General features: G+C 38.8%; 1 protein-coding gene across 4 annotated transcripts in view; it reads right to left on the bottom strand.

The window, feature by feature from the left end:
* The window catches only part of EIPR1 (EARP complex and GARP complex interacting protein 1), a 76201-nt gene that overhangs the window by 48010 nt on the left and 15023 nt on the right, over positions 1–13168 (bottom strand). The window lies entirely within an intron of this gene.

The raw sequence follows: 13168 nt of genomic DNA on the forward strand, positions 1-13168 counted from the left end.
TGGGTGGAACCCCCCCAAGCAGGAAAAAAGAACCCAGCCACAGCGATGTTAGGCAAAAGCAGTGGGAGCAACTACCTGCTGGAGGATGAGTTAAGCGAGAAGTCCAGAGGATAAGCAGCAATGAACAACATGTTTTCTGTTCTGAGGTCATTTTGCATGCCTCTTTTCTCACAGTTCTGTCTCCAAGTACATCTTAGCAATTTTAGTGCAGAGTGCCTGATTACAGAGCCATGAGCAGATGTGACCAACTTAGATCAGCGGAAAGGAAAACAGGAACAATTACAATAAGAGTGTTTTCAAGAGGAAGGATGGTAACTCTGAAAAAGGCCTTCTTAGGCTAAAATGACAATAACAGGGGGGAAAAAAGAGTCTCTGTTACAAAGGTTGCTGATCTGGATATTCTGTATGTAAAAAAGGCACCCAAACAACAGAGAATAGGACAAAAAGCAACCAATATGTAGTGATACATAGTAAATAAGCCCAAAATGCAAGAATGCAGGTGTCTTTAAAAAGTAGCCATGTGAAATAAAAACCATAGGTAGTTAGGTCAAACCAGTAAGAGAAAAAGGCCACTTCTGTGAAGAGGAGACAGGGGTAGGAGGGGGACTTTGAATTCAAGCACAGAATTCAGAAAACACAAGCACTGGGTATTTGATAGATTACACTAAATATAAAATATATATATGATGCACATAACTGCTCTACTGTAATTTGGCGTATACAAGTTGAATACAGTATCAGAAGACCTTGCATCTAAAGATGATGGATAATCCCTTATTTATTAATAACTGATTGAACTTTTACTAATTGTAGTGCATGCTAACTGAACAGCTATTTCCAAATCATTTGAGGCAAATCCTTTACTCTAGATCCATGTGCCACTGAACGAAGAGGAGGTAAGCGGGAGCAGATGGCTACCTTTCTTTAGGAAAGGTCAAATCAACGCACAGCATGCATTGTACACCATACAAATAATAAATAACCTAAACTGAAAGTGCAATATAGTTCAAGAAGGTGAGATTTATCAAATGTTTCACCTCGATACTGAATATGTGACAGAACATTAAATAACGCCCCAGAGAAGCTTCTGGTAGATTATAATTACCAAAAGGTCTGTACCATGCATATAAAGCATCAGCTTTTCCACTGTCATCAAGATCTATGCAGAGAACCACAAAAGCAAATCATGGAAAACAAACTACACGTTTCTCAAACCATCATTCCTCTCAGCACAGCACCACGAGTCTTAAGATAACCCTGGATGTCATTTTAGCTTCTTAAAACTGGAACATTTTGAAATTCTGATGGTGTGTTCCTATGAATAACTTTTTTTAAAAAGATTTAGTTTCTTGCACAATGAGATTTCCAGATTGAAAACCCTAAAACAACTAAACAGGCACCAGTTTGAAGATTGAGGGAGGCCAAAGAATTAATACACACACACACACACAAATATAAAAAACCCTGGAACTTGATGTGACCCAGGCTCCTACAACACTTTGGTGTTTTGAAAATTGTCAAAAGCCACCAACGAAATGAATCTGCTTGAATTTTTAATGTGTACAGCAATTCTACATAGATTTTATGTTTGTTTTCAAATTATTGCTACAGATGCTGCTAAGGAGCAAGATTGAAATGTACCTTGACACTCCAGGCAGAAGAGATTTGCTTGAGTAGTGAAAACAAGTTTATCAAATTTCCACATTTTACAGAGCTATCTATGCCATTCCTTGGAGCCCAGCAGATAGTGTCCTCTCTGGAAAGCTGTTCAGCTGCTCCGATGACAGCGTGACATGTAACAGGTGCCATTTGCTCTTCCAGAATGCAAGAAAAGCTTATCTTTTAGAAATGTAATTTGACCACAATAGATTTTTGTATTAATAGCTGTTATTATGTAGTGTGCTAGGCCATTATTTTTTTAATATTAAATTTTTACCTTTAAAAAAAATTGCTCTAAGTCTTGTATCTTTAAAATACAATTCTAAAATGAAGACTACCTAATCAAACTTACCAGGGATGCCAACAGCACAGCAGTCATTCATTCCTTCTGAAATAGTGGAATTAGTTGTTATTTTCTTCTGTCCATGTTTATATAAATCTATCTTTTTAATTAACATTAAGAAAGGCTCGGTGAGGTAGCTGTCACTTCTTTTTGCTATAAATAAAAAATTTTACTTCCTTCTCATGACTACATTAATTACATTTTGGTATTTACTAAAAGTTTCTTCTCACATTACACAGTAAACACATAAAATAAGCTTATTACCTCTGCTTCCACTTACAGATATTCCTGTAAATAAGCAGTAGCAGTAAAAGCGTCTGAACTGCAGGTTGGTGCAGAATTTCATGTGCAGAATTCTGTGCCATTCCATGCCTGTTTCACTTCATCAGGACTAATGGTGAAGGACAAAACTCGCTGTGCGTCAGAAAGGGACAACACTAAAAGCCAACACACAAAACCCCTCAAGACTCAGCACAGACATTATCCTCTGCTTTCAGCAGGGTTTGAAGATGCTCATGGAAAATGACAGATCACTTTCCAGCTGTTGCATGACCATCCGTCATGAACAACTGTATGTGCATTGCAAATCTTCAGATTCTCATTTTAAACTTTGGATGAATTCCGGAATTAGATACATGGCTGAAATCTGTAGAGCAGAGACTTGATTCAGAGCACTATTAATTTCTCCTTGAACTTTTTATGTACTTATCTACAGTTCTGACACTTTATTAATTCCCAGATGTGTGAAATCAAAATGGAATTGCCACGGCCTCCCATAGAAGTAATTTTAGATATGGCTAGCCTTAAGCAAGGCTTAATTTCCCTTTATATAAGGAATTTTTAAAAAGATAACATTTTCTGCCTGGTAAAAGAGAGGGCAAACGCTAGTGCCAAGTGAAGTGTCACTCCATTATGACAGATGAAGTGGAGCTTTTTTTGTGGGTTGCGATTCCTCTTAAACAAATAACCACTAGCAACAAACCTACATGAACCCATAGACACAAGATAACTCCCACTGCATAGAAATCCAAGTCCCACAACAACCTTCTCATGACTGTATGACAAGCTCACTAGCATTACACAGTACTTGTGGAATTACCCATATAGCCTTATTTCCCAAGTGATCATATTAAAATTTAAAAACCCAGTATTACTAAGTAATTTCACTACCACCTCTATAGTACCATTGCTTACCTAGAACACCTACAGGCAAAGAGAAACTCCAGATTTTCCCTCCTTTTACTATCTTCATCACCCTACTGCACATATACATACAAAACAACAATGTTTTTATCTACCACCTCTTGTATTATTTCTTTAAAATGTTAAGACCAATATGAATGTTAATGTTTAAATGGCAATGCCGGTTATTCTGTAAAAGAAAAACAAGCAAAATAAATAGTGTTTATTTAAGTCAGGCTTCTATGCTTTCCTTAAAGCTATTTACATAGTTGGAAATCACTTTTCCATCCCTACCTCATATTGAAACCAGAATTTTTATTTATGTCACAGTACCAATGCCAAAGAGAATGGATAAAGTTAAGCTAGTTTCTGTTGTACTCTTATCACTGAACATATTAAGAAAACATTAGTGGGTTTAACTAAGCAGTAGTGAACCCATCTTGTGAACCTGAAAGTGTAACTTTCATAGAGAACAAGTGAAACGTTTGCACACGGCAGTCCCACCTAAAGTGCTGTTTGCATAAAATGATCCAGAAATGACCTGTTTAGTCTTTGTCACATTTGTTCTTCCTCATTCAAGAAAAATCCCTTGTCTAATTCACCATGCGTCTTCAGCATGCCTTTTGCTAGGTATAGCTGAGGATGGAGCTAGACGTGCTGTTCCAACTGCAACATCTCCCTGTTAAGCAACTGTTTCCCCTAGTCCATCAATACTATTCTCCCATGCAGAGGATACCATCTGCAAGAGTGACTGTACACAGTTTCATCTACCTGGTTCTGTGGAAATAATACAGGCTTAGAAACAAGCAAACAAGAATTCAAGGAATAAGCAAGTAATCCCACATTTTGACAGCACCGAGTTAGGAAGCAACTACATGCGATGCTGGCAGCAATGAGAGTTCATTAACCAACTGCAGGAAACAAACTATGGCAAGTTCAACCAAAGCCTAAGAGATATAACCATGGCTACAGAGCACAAGGCCATCTTTAGATGCCTACTTTACAAGTCGAGCAAGTGTGAAAACTCTCTGCGTGCAGAGTGTGCAATTTGCAAAGGGTCACAACTTGGCCAAATCAATACCAATTTTCACTGCAGCACTCAAAAGGACTTCACAATGAGGGCTATTTCCATGACAATTTTCAGCTTTCCACTACCAGCTGTTTCAACACAGAAAAAAAAAAAAAAAAAAAAAAAAAAGTAAAAGTTGCAGACAGGTGAAGCATCCTGTTTATCTTCTTCCAAGCGCTGTTCCCCTTGGAGAGTCGCTCCAACTTATAGCAATAGCCTCTGAGAAAGAAAGAAGCCTGGAAAAAAATCTGCCCAAAAGGTAAACATAGGGCAGGAAGTTATTAATGAGAGTTTGAAAAGAAACACATACGTAACGTTCACGACAAGTACTTGTTACTCCTTTACAGAGTTATGTCACACACAACAGATCAATTCAACAGACTGTTGCTGCTGGAACGCAGCAGCCATTCCTTAACAACTATACATTTATTTTGAAACTAGATGCAAAAAGAAAAATGTGGATATAAGAACACAGACTGCTGATTCCAGATGCAATACATTTGCTCAGAACACAAAGTCATGCCTGCCCTTGTGGAAAATTAGAGTTTTTAACAAATTTGTGGATTTTTAAGCTAGAAGGGTTTGTCTATGCTCTTCACACAACAATTCTTACAAAGACTTACATAGTAAAAGAAGCGAGCTCTGTCACGGCTCCAGATTCAGAGAGAACAACTTAAAATGTTAAGCCATTCAGAATTATGATAAAGATTCCTTCATAAAATGCCACAGACTGCAAAACTACAAAGAATTCAACTGAACATCAGGTGTCACAAAAATCTGTTTATACAGACTTCTTGAAAGATACAGTTTATTCTCTTTAATAAATAACAGCTTTAAAAAGGACATAACATGCAACCACAGTAAACATGCTAAGAAACCAATTGACATCTGGATGACTGATGCAATAAATCAGAACAGATGCACAAGAAAGATGCAGTCGAGTTCGTCACTGTAAAAAGTGTTCTCACTTAGACCTCTATTTGGTTTTATGTTCTTGAGAACAAAAAGCCATACTTGTTACATTGGAGCTGTAAGTGATTTTCCAATTGAAAACAACCCAGTAATTTCACAGTTTTCTCACCCTGAATCCCTTTACTGAAATTCACCCTCTCCAAATATGTTTTTTTGGAAGGAAGCTACAGAAAGAAACTATTCTATTTAAAAGCTTAACGGTTTGAGTTTTAACAAACAGAAAACCAAACCAAAACCAAACCCTCCTGAAACTGCTTTGGAGACACTTTCCATCAGTCAAAGACTAATAAAACATGATATAGAAAACCACAATTAATATATGGAATATAAAACACAAATCTTCATCAGAAGCGTGGACATTAATTAACACTCTGCACTTTCAGCAAAGAAGAGGTCTGAGTACATGCAGAAACCCACCAGTTTCATTTGCCTTCCCTCTTTTGGGTGTGGATTGAAGCACACCCAGAACTTGATAAGAGCCAGTAGGTACTATCACTTATCCATGTTCTGCCTACCATCAGATCACCCCACTGGAGTAATTTCTCCAAAAGCGAAGTCAGTTTCTTTTACAGACAGTAAATAGAGACATCAGAAAAAAATAAAGGAGAAACTTATTTTAGGAGGAGTTATTAAAAACAGTATCAATCTTTATTATTTGATAACAAAGTTTAAAACAAGATTTTAAGAAGTTAACACCCCCCTTAAGCAAACTGTTAAGTAGGTGTTGCCAAAACATAGAGGGAAAAGTGTGAAAACAGAGTTAAATGGACATACAAGAAATACTACGACCTGCCCTTCCCACCTCCTGCCCCCCATCCAACAGACTCAAGTGGATTTTGATCCCAGTTATACAGGTCCACATCAGCCAACGCTGCAGTTCACTGCTGTTCAATCATCTACTTTTCATTCTTCTGGTGCCACTTGCTGAATAAAACCTACCATGCCACAGAATTGTGCTCTGACACACATAACGACCGCAGTCTTGACCCGTCAGAAGCTTACAGCAGCCGCCCAAACCAGACCAGGTCCAGCTCTGCTCAGTCCTCCCCGATTATATCATTTCACAAAGCATTTTAATCTTTGTATTCAATCACTCTTTACGGCCTTTCTTAACTAAACACATACGACAAATCACCCTTGATTGTTTTTCCTTCTCCCAAAAGAATACTAGTTAAGCCAGTTATTGCTAGTCTCCTGCTCTCTTTTTTGAATAATTTCAAAACAATTTTATGCATACGTTAGTAATTCAGTATTTTAAAATTTATTTTCTATAATCAATAGCTATACACATCAGATGGTAGCAACTCCAGGAACGATGTTTTCATTTTACTTTCTGCTGTCATTCTACTTCATTCCCCTGTGTTTAACCTTGAAACCCGAATGACAATGCTTCCTACATCACTGCCTGCAGACATTTGCGCTGAAGCTGGAGGAGCTGAAGTATCAGTGCCTGACAGGGTTTGCTCTTTGATCAGCTCAGGTGGTGCAAAGCCAGCTGGCTGCAGTTATTCTGTTGCCCAGGGAACAACAACTGAAGTGTATACTTCCTAAATCTGCACAGGAGGCCCTTCTGCAGCACTGCCACAGCAGCTCTTGCTGTGCAAGGCTGAAGTGGTGAAGCTGCTATAGCTACAGCCCAGCTGGTGCCCATTAATGCTCTCGGTATGACAGGAACAAGCAGGTAGTGTTCAGAAGCCTCCTTCTTACCATTGACAAACAGAGTTATCACTCTTCCTTATTAATGAATGTAAACATCCTTCTCCTGGTTTAATAAAATGAAGAAACAAAACCCAAAAGGATTCAAGTATGCATCTTTTTTAAAAGAACAACCTTGTGGCCTTTTTAGCCAATTCATAAAATGATAAACCGTATTCCATTTGTTTGACGTGTCCTTCACAGGCAAAAGAAGAGGGGGAAAAACAACACACCGTTCTTTCTTTGGCTTAAGAATTTAACCTTTTGTGCTAAAAGCCTGTGTAGTCTTTCATTTTACACTGTTCTGAAATACATGGGGTGAGATATATGTAGGAATAAAGAGTTGGGGGCAGTTTTATTTTTCTTTCCATCACTTAGATGCATTTTTTAGCTACCAAAAGACAGCCTTTGATTTCTGAAAAATATAAACACACAAACAGGGCAGAAACATAACACAGCAGCTCACTCTGTATCCTAATAGAAGTATGTTTTCAAGCGGAGCTGAAAGTAGAAATAATTAGTAGAAAACCAGTAACCTGTAGCAGTCCAGACATTTGTATGCAGGACATCTTCCATGCTTAGCTGTTGTCTCACTACGCCAACATGTAGAAAGCACTGCATAAACAGCAGCCTTCTTGTTAGCATGCAGATCACAGATGACCATAAATTCACATTTACTGCACACCAATACAACACAGATACGGCTTTGGTCTCTAGATAACAGGCTCCTATATTTGCATTGTATACACAGATATCTAAGGAGGTTTTAAAAACCTCACATGCTGAAGAGTAACGTAGAGAGAATGATCTAAGAGTGTGTAAAGGCGTGGGGTATGGCATGGAGAGACAGGTAAAGCCATCACGTTGTATGGGAACAGGAGACAACCTGCAGAAAGCAGGCAGTCAGCAGGCTGAAAAAATGGTGAAGGCATAAATTGCACTTTTTTATAGTCTGATGTTTCTTATGCTATCCAGAGATTATTTGAGACAATGTTCCAGCACATACCTTTTTGGGGAGGATATGCTCTGCAGATATATATCTATTTGAGGGAGCTCAAAATTTACTGACTGCATGTCTGGAACTCTGCCATATGGGGACAGCCCAAGTGAAGAACTGCAACCACCACTCTACTGATGAGCTGAACTTTGCTCTTCAGGCAGAATTTGGCTGCAACACTGTAAAAGCTGCTCAGCAGCACAAATAAGCACACTTTCTTTCTGACACTTCACGTGACTAGATCTCATAAGTCACAGCAATGACTTATGGCTTGTTTGATACCTCAGATATATCTCTCTAGGTATTTTAAGAGAGTAAAAAAGAATGGAGAAATGTAGTACTAACTACATGCTTTTGTTTGCTTGCAATAATCTTCCTGCTATTGATACCACCAGCACACCGTAACTGCAACAGTGGGAGGCAGAGAAGAAGGAAGGTATCAGCTGGCCACATAAAAAACATTTAGAGATTTAACCCTGTGCTGAGGACAGTGGCACAATACACCAATAAAAGCCAATGAACCATATTTACATGTTGGCTTCCATCATCACCAAGGCTAGTGAAGCTGAACACCATTATCAACATGGATACTTTTACACACAAAAAAAGGGCAAAGGGAAAGCAGGAGTCTCACAGAGGCACTCACTTCCATCACCAACAAAGCCATGGCAGCTGTCAGTTAAGTAGGCCTAGATGACAGCAATGCACTAAGCTTCCCACTTGGTGTTTCATGAGGTATTAAAACACTGTACGCCTTAACAAGTTAATAGGAGCTGCAAACCACTTATCCCCCAATCAAATCAGGCACCTCACTAGACAGTTGCACATTCAATGTTCTATTTAAACAACCTTTAGCATTCCCATTCTACTCCACAGGAGTTCTAAAGACAAATATGACGACTTGACAGTTCATGGAAATCTACTTCGAACAGGACAAATGTTGTTCCAGCAATGGCTTGTGATTCAGAGCTTAGATCCTAGTCATAAACTGCTTAAATCTTTACGTTATCTGGCCAATTTGGGTAGCTAACTTTCAGATGTAAACACACATTGAGCACAAATAGTGGAAAAAAATAGTAATTATAGAATCATAGAACCATAGAATCACTTTGGTTGGAAAAGACCTTTAAGATCATCGAGTCCAACCTTTAACCTTACCCTGCCATCCCACCACTAAACCATGTCCTTAAGCACCTCATCTATCCTTCTTTTAAATACCTCCAGGGATGAGGACTCTATCACCAATAATTAGTACAGGATCCTTTCATGTTCTGTTCATTAAGTCAGTTACAAATGCTATGATGAAAGCTGGTTTTACTAATACAAGAAACCTAAAATACTCCACACGAGTAACTTAAGTTGAATTCCACTTACCTGACACCTCAAGATATCAACAGCCAGTACTTCCAGAAAGTCCAGAGAAAAATAAATAAAATAAATAAATATTGCCCTATGCCAGTCATCAGTTTTCTCAGCTTGGGGCATTCAAACGACACATGTTGGCATTCGGCTGCTAATGACTCAGTTCTCCTCACTTGTTTACAGCTCAGAACCGCTTGTAGGACAGAAACCCCATCATAAGTTTTTTATTGAACTAGAGAGAAGAAAAGCATATAGCTCTTCCCTAAAAGCTTATAACCAAAAAAGAAAAAACATGAAAATATAACCAAATAGAAACAAACCCATAAAAGCTTTAGTGATTTTTTTTAAGCCCTAAAGCCACCCCACGATGAACTCTTCTGCTCAGAGATAGGATACAATCCCTTTGCTAGTACAGACCAAATACACCTTACGTTTATTCCAAACACACAATCTTACTGGGATGTACAATCTCACTGGGATCAGAGAGGCACGGATGAACACAGGCTCTTTAGGAAGGGCAGATCAGGAAGGTGAAAGGGAATAACTGTCTTTATGAATGACAGTGACTAAAACGTATGGAGTTCACGGTTTAGGATTAGAAGGTAGACCAATGTGGCAACATTGCAGTGGGTGTCTGCTACAGGAAAGATGAAGTAAAAGACAAGATGACCTTCAGACAACTAGAAGGAGCTTCATATTCTTAGGTTCTGGTCCTCATGTGGGGCTTTAACCACCTCAATGTCTACCGAAAGGAAACGTGGCAGGATACAGTAGGTTTCTGCAATGCACTGATAATAACTATCTAACACTGGTGATCAATGAGACAACAATGGGGAGCTGTTCCACTGGACCTCACAGTTACGAGTATCAAAGAACTGGTTAGAGATGTGAATCACAGAATCATTTAGTTGGAAGAGACCTTTAAGATCATCATGTCCAATTGTACCTGTCCACTACTAAACCATGTCTCTAAGCACTTTGTCTATCAGTCTTTTAAATACCTCCAGGGATGAGGATTCAACCACTTCCCTACGCAGCCTGTTCCAGTGCCTGATACCTTTTCAGTCAATAAATTTTTCCTAATATCCAATCTAAACCTCCCCTGGCACAACTTGAGGCCCTTTCCTCTCATCCCATCACTTGTGACTTGGGACGAGAGACAGCCACCTGGCTACAACCTCCTTTCAGGCAACTGTAGAGGGCGATAAGGTCTCCCCTCAGCCTCCTTTTCTCCAGACTAAACAACCTCAGTTCCTTCAGCTGCCCCTCATAAGACTTGTGTTCCAGACCCCTCACCAGCTTCATTGCCCTTCTCTGGCCATGTTCCAGTGCCTCAATGTCCTTCTTGAACTGAGGGGCCCTGAAGGTTGGGAGAAGCCTGGGCTACAAAGAGATGAGATGGAGGAGTTCACCTTATTCCCGGACACGAAGAAACAAGGCAAATAGAAGAATCACACATCACCCTGGGCTTAAAGAGAGCAGACTTTGGCCTCGTCAGGGATCCACTTCAAAGAATCTCATAGAACACAGTCCTGGAGAGAAAAGGGATCCAGGAGAGCAAGTTGATTTTCAATGTTTACCTCCTCCAAGCTCAAGAACAGCCAATCCAGAAGAGTAGGAAGTGAAACAGAAGTGGCAGAAAGCTTGCATAGGTGAACAAGCAGTTCCTGACTAAATGAGAACATAAAAATAAAGTGTGTAAGAGGTGAAAGAAGGGACAGGTGACATGGAAGGAATATAGAAACTGTATCTCACCACGTAGGAATGTGGTGAGGAAGCCAAAGCTCATCAGGAGTTGAATCTGGCAAGACAAAGGTCAATAAGAACAGCATATATATATATATATGTGTGTATATATATATATATACACACAGCATATCTATCTATATATCTATAAAAAGTGATGGGAAGACCAAAGGAAATACAGGTCCATTGCTGAATGACAGAGAACACAGAAAAGTCCAAAGTACTGAATGTTTTCTTCCCCCTTTTTTACTACCCTTGGGACTCAGGAATCCCAGATCTCCAAGACCAGAGGGAAAATCTGGAGCAATGAAGACTCACCCTCCATAGAAAAACATCAAGTTAGGGAGTATTTAAACAAATGGGACCTGAGTAGATGTATCCACAAGAGCTGACGAAGCTGAGCAATGTAATTATGAGGCCACTTCCAATTATCTTCAAAAGGTCATAGTGATGGGGAGAGCTTCCTGAGGACTTCAGGAAAGTAATGTCATTCCTATCTTTAAGGTGGACAAGAAGGATGATCTACAGACTCCCCTCAGTCCTTAGCAAGATGATAGATTAAGTGAACCTGGAAAACATTTCCAAACATAAGGTGACTGGGAGTACTCAGCACAGATTTATCAGTTGGCTAAATATTTAATTTTAAACTATTTTATTTAATTATTTTTATTTTTAATTTATTAATTTTTTTAAAAAAATAGATATTTAAGACATGGTTAGGACTTTAATTATGGTGTTGACACAAGTCAGCAGGAGAAGAAAAAAAAAAATTTAAAAATTGAACAAAAAAAAATCTTTAGTGTTCACTTAAGAGTCTATGAAGCAAATGACTCTCCTTCAGCCTCTCCAGCTTTCCAAGAAAGATGGGATGCAAGGAAGCTAAAGCAGGCTATCTTTCCATGGTAGAAAGAGGGCCACAGAAAATGGAATGCAAAAAAGGTGAAGTCACAAAATGCCTTGATGTTTACTGGAAGGAACTTGCACAGTATATTTGGTTTCACCTGCATGATTCGTGAATAAGTAAGTCCAACAGAAACCAGAGAAAAGCAGGCTTCTAAATTTCACTTAACAAGCTAGTTGGACAAGAATGCCTAAACATGTACTATAAGACCTAACATGTATCTGTGAAATGTTATTTACAACAAGAGCATTGACTGGAGTTGGAGAAAGAACACATTTTCTTGCTGTTTACTATACTATTTCAGTGCGATATTTGAAAATTTTGAGTTAAAAAGCTATTTGAAATAGGAGAAGGAAAACAGTTGTTCTTGTTCTAATCTCAAAAAGAAATGGGGGAGGAGAATGAAACCTTCTAATGCTGAAGGATAGAGCAGTCTGATAACTCAACAGATTCTCTCCCAGTGACAGTTCTAATTCAGAAGCATTTTATCCACTTTCTGTATTTTAGAAGCACTCTTTTCAATATCATGACCATCCTGTAATACTTCAATTTCAGTCATTTTCTCTCCTCCCTCTTCCTTCTGACATCAGTTCTATTTTGCTTCATAGCACAAACATTACAATTATCCTGATAACGGTTGTCAAATAAAGATGAAATCCTAAATTAAGGGATAACAAGCATCTGTGCTTCAAGTTAATTATATTATATACGCTCCCCCAGTTCTTACACTTTTCCCTATGTAGCTGCTGTTATACACTGGCTGAGATACTACTGAGCTCGAGTCCTACAGCAGCCTTGCATATGAATGAGATTGTGGCACAGACTAAGATAATACAGCTGTGTTACTTGTCATTTGGACTGAACTCAATATACATCTACACACGGAGATCTTCCAACTTGAACAGCAATTAACATGGAACAATTTCTCAAGCCCTTCACCATTTCTGTAGTGGTTTTCCATCATATGGATCAGATAGTCAATCATTTCACTTAAAACCTTATTGAAGAGTACTTTAAAAGGAACACTACAAGTTACATAAACCAGCTAGGATTCCTAGAAAAACCACAGGCACAAGCTACAAAGAACACTAGGAGAACACCAAGCACATTTACTTCTTCCTTCAAACTATGGGAATAAACTTTGTTCTGTACATCCTGCCAGTACTGCTGAGAAGAGCACTGGGGAATATTTAGAGAGATGCATTCAACTTCCCTCCCCACTTTAATGACTGTGGCATATCA

The sequence above is a fragment of the Egretta garzetta genome, unplaced genomic scaffold, assembly GCF_000687185.1.
Source record: "Egretta garzetta isolate BGI_Z169 unplaced genomic scaffold, ASM68718v1 scaffold62, whole genome shotgun sequence".
Lineage (NCBI taxonomy): Eukaryota > Metazoa > Chordata > Aves > Pelecaniformes > Ardeidae > Egretta > Egretta garzetta.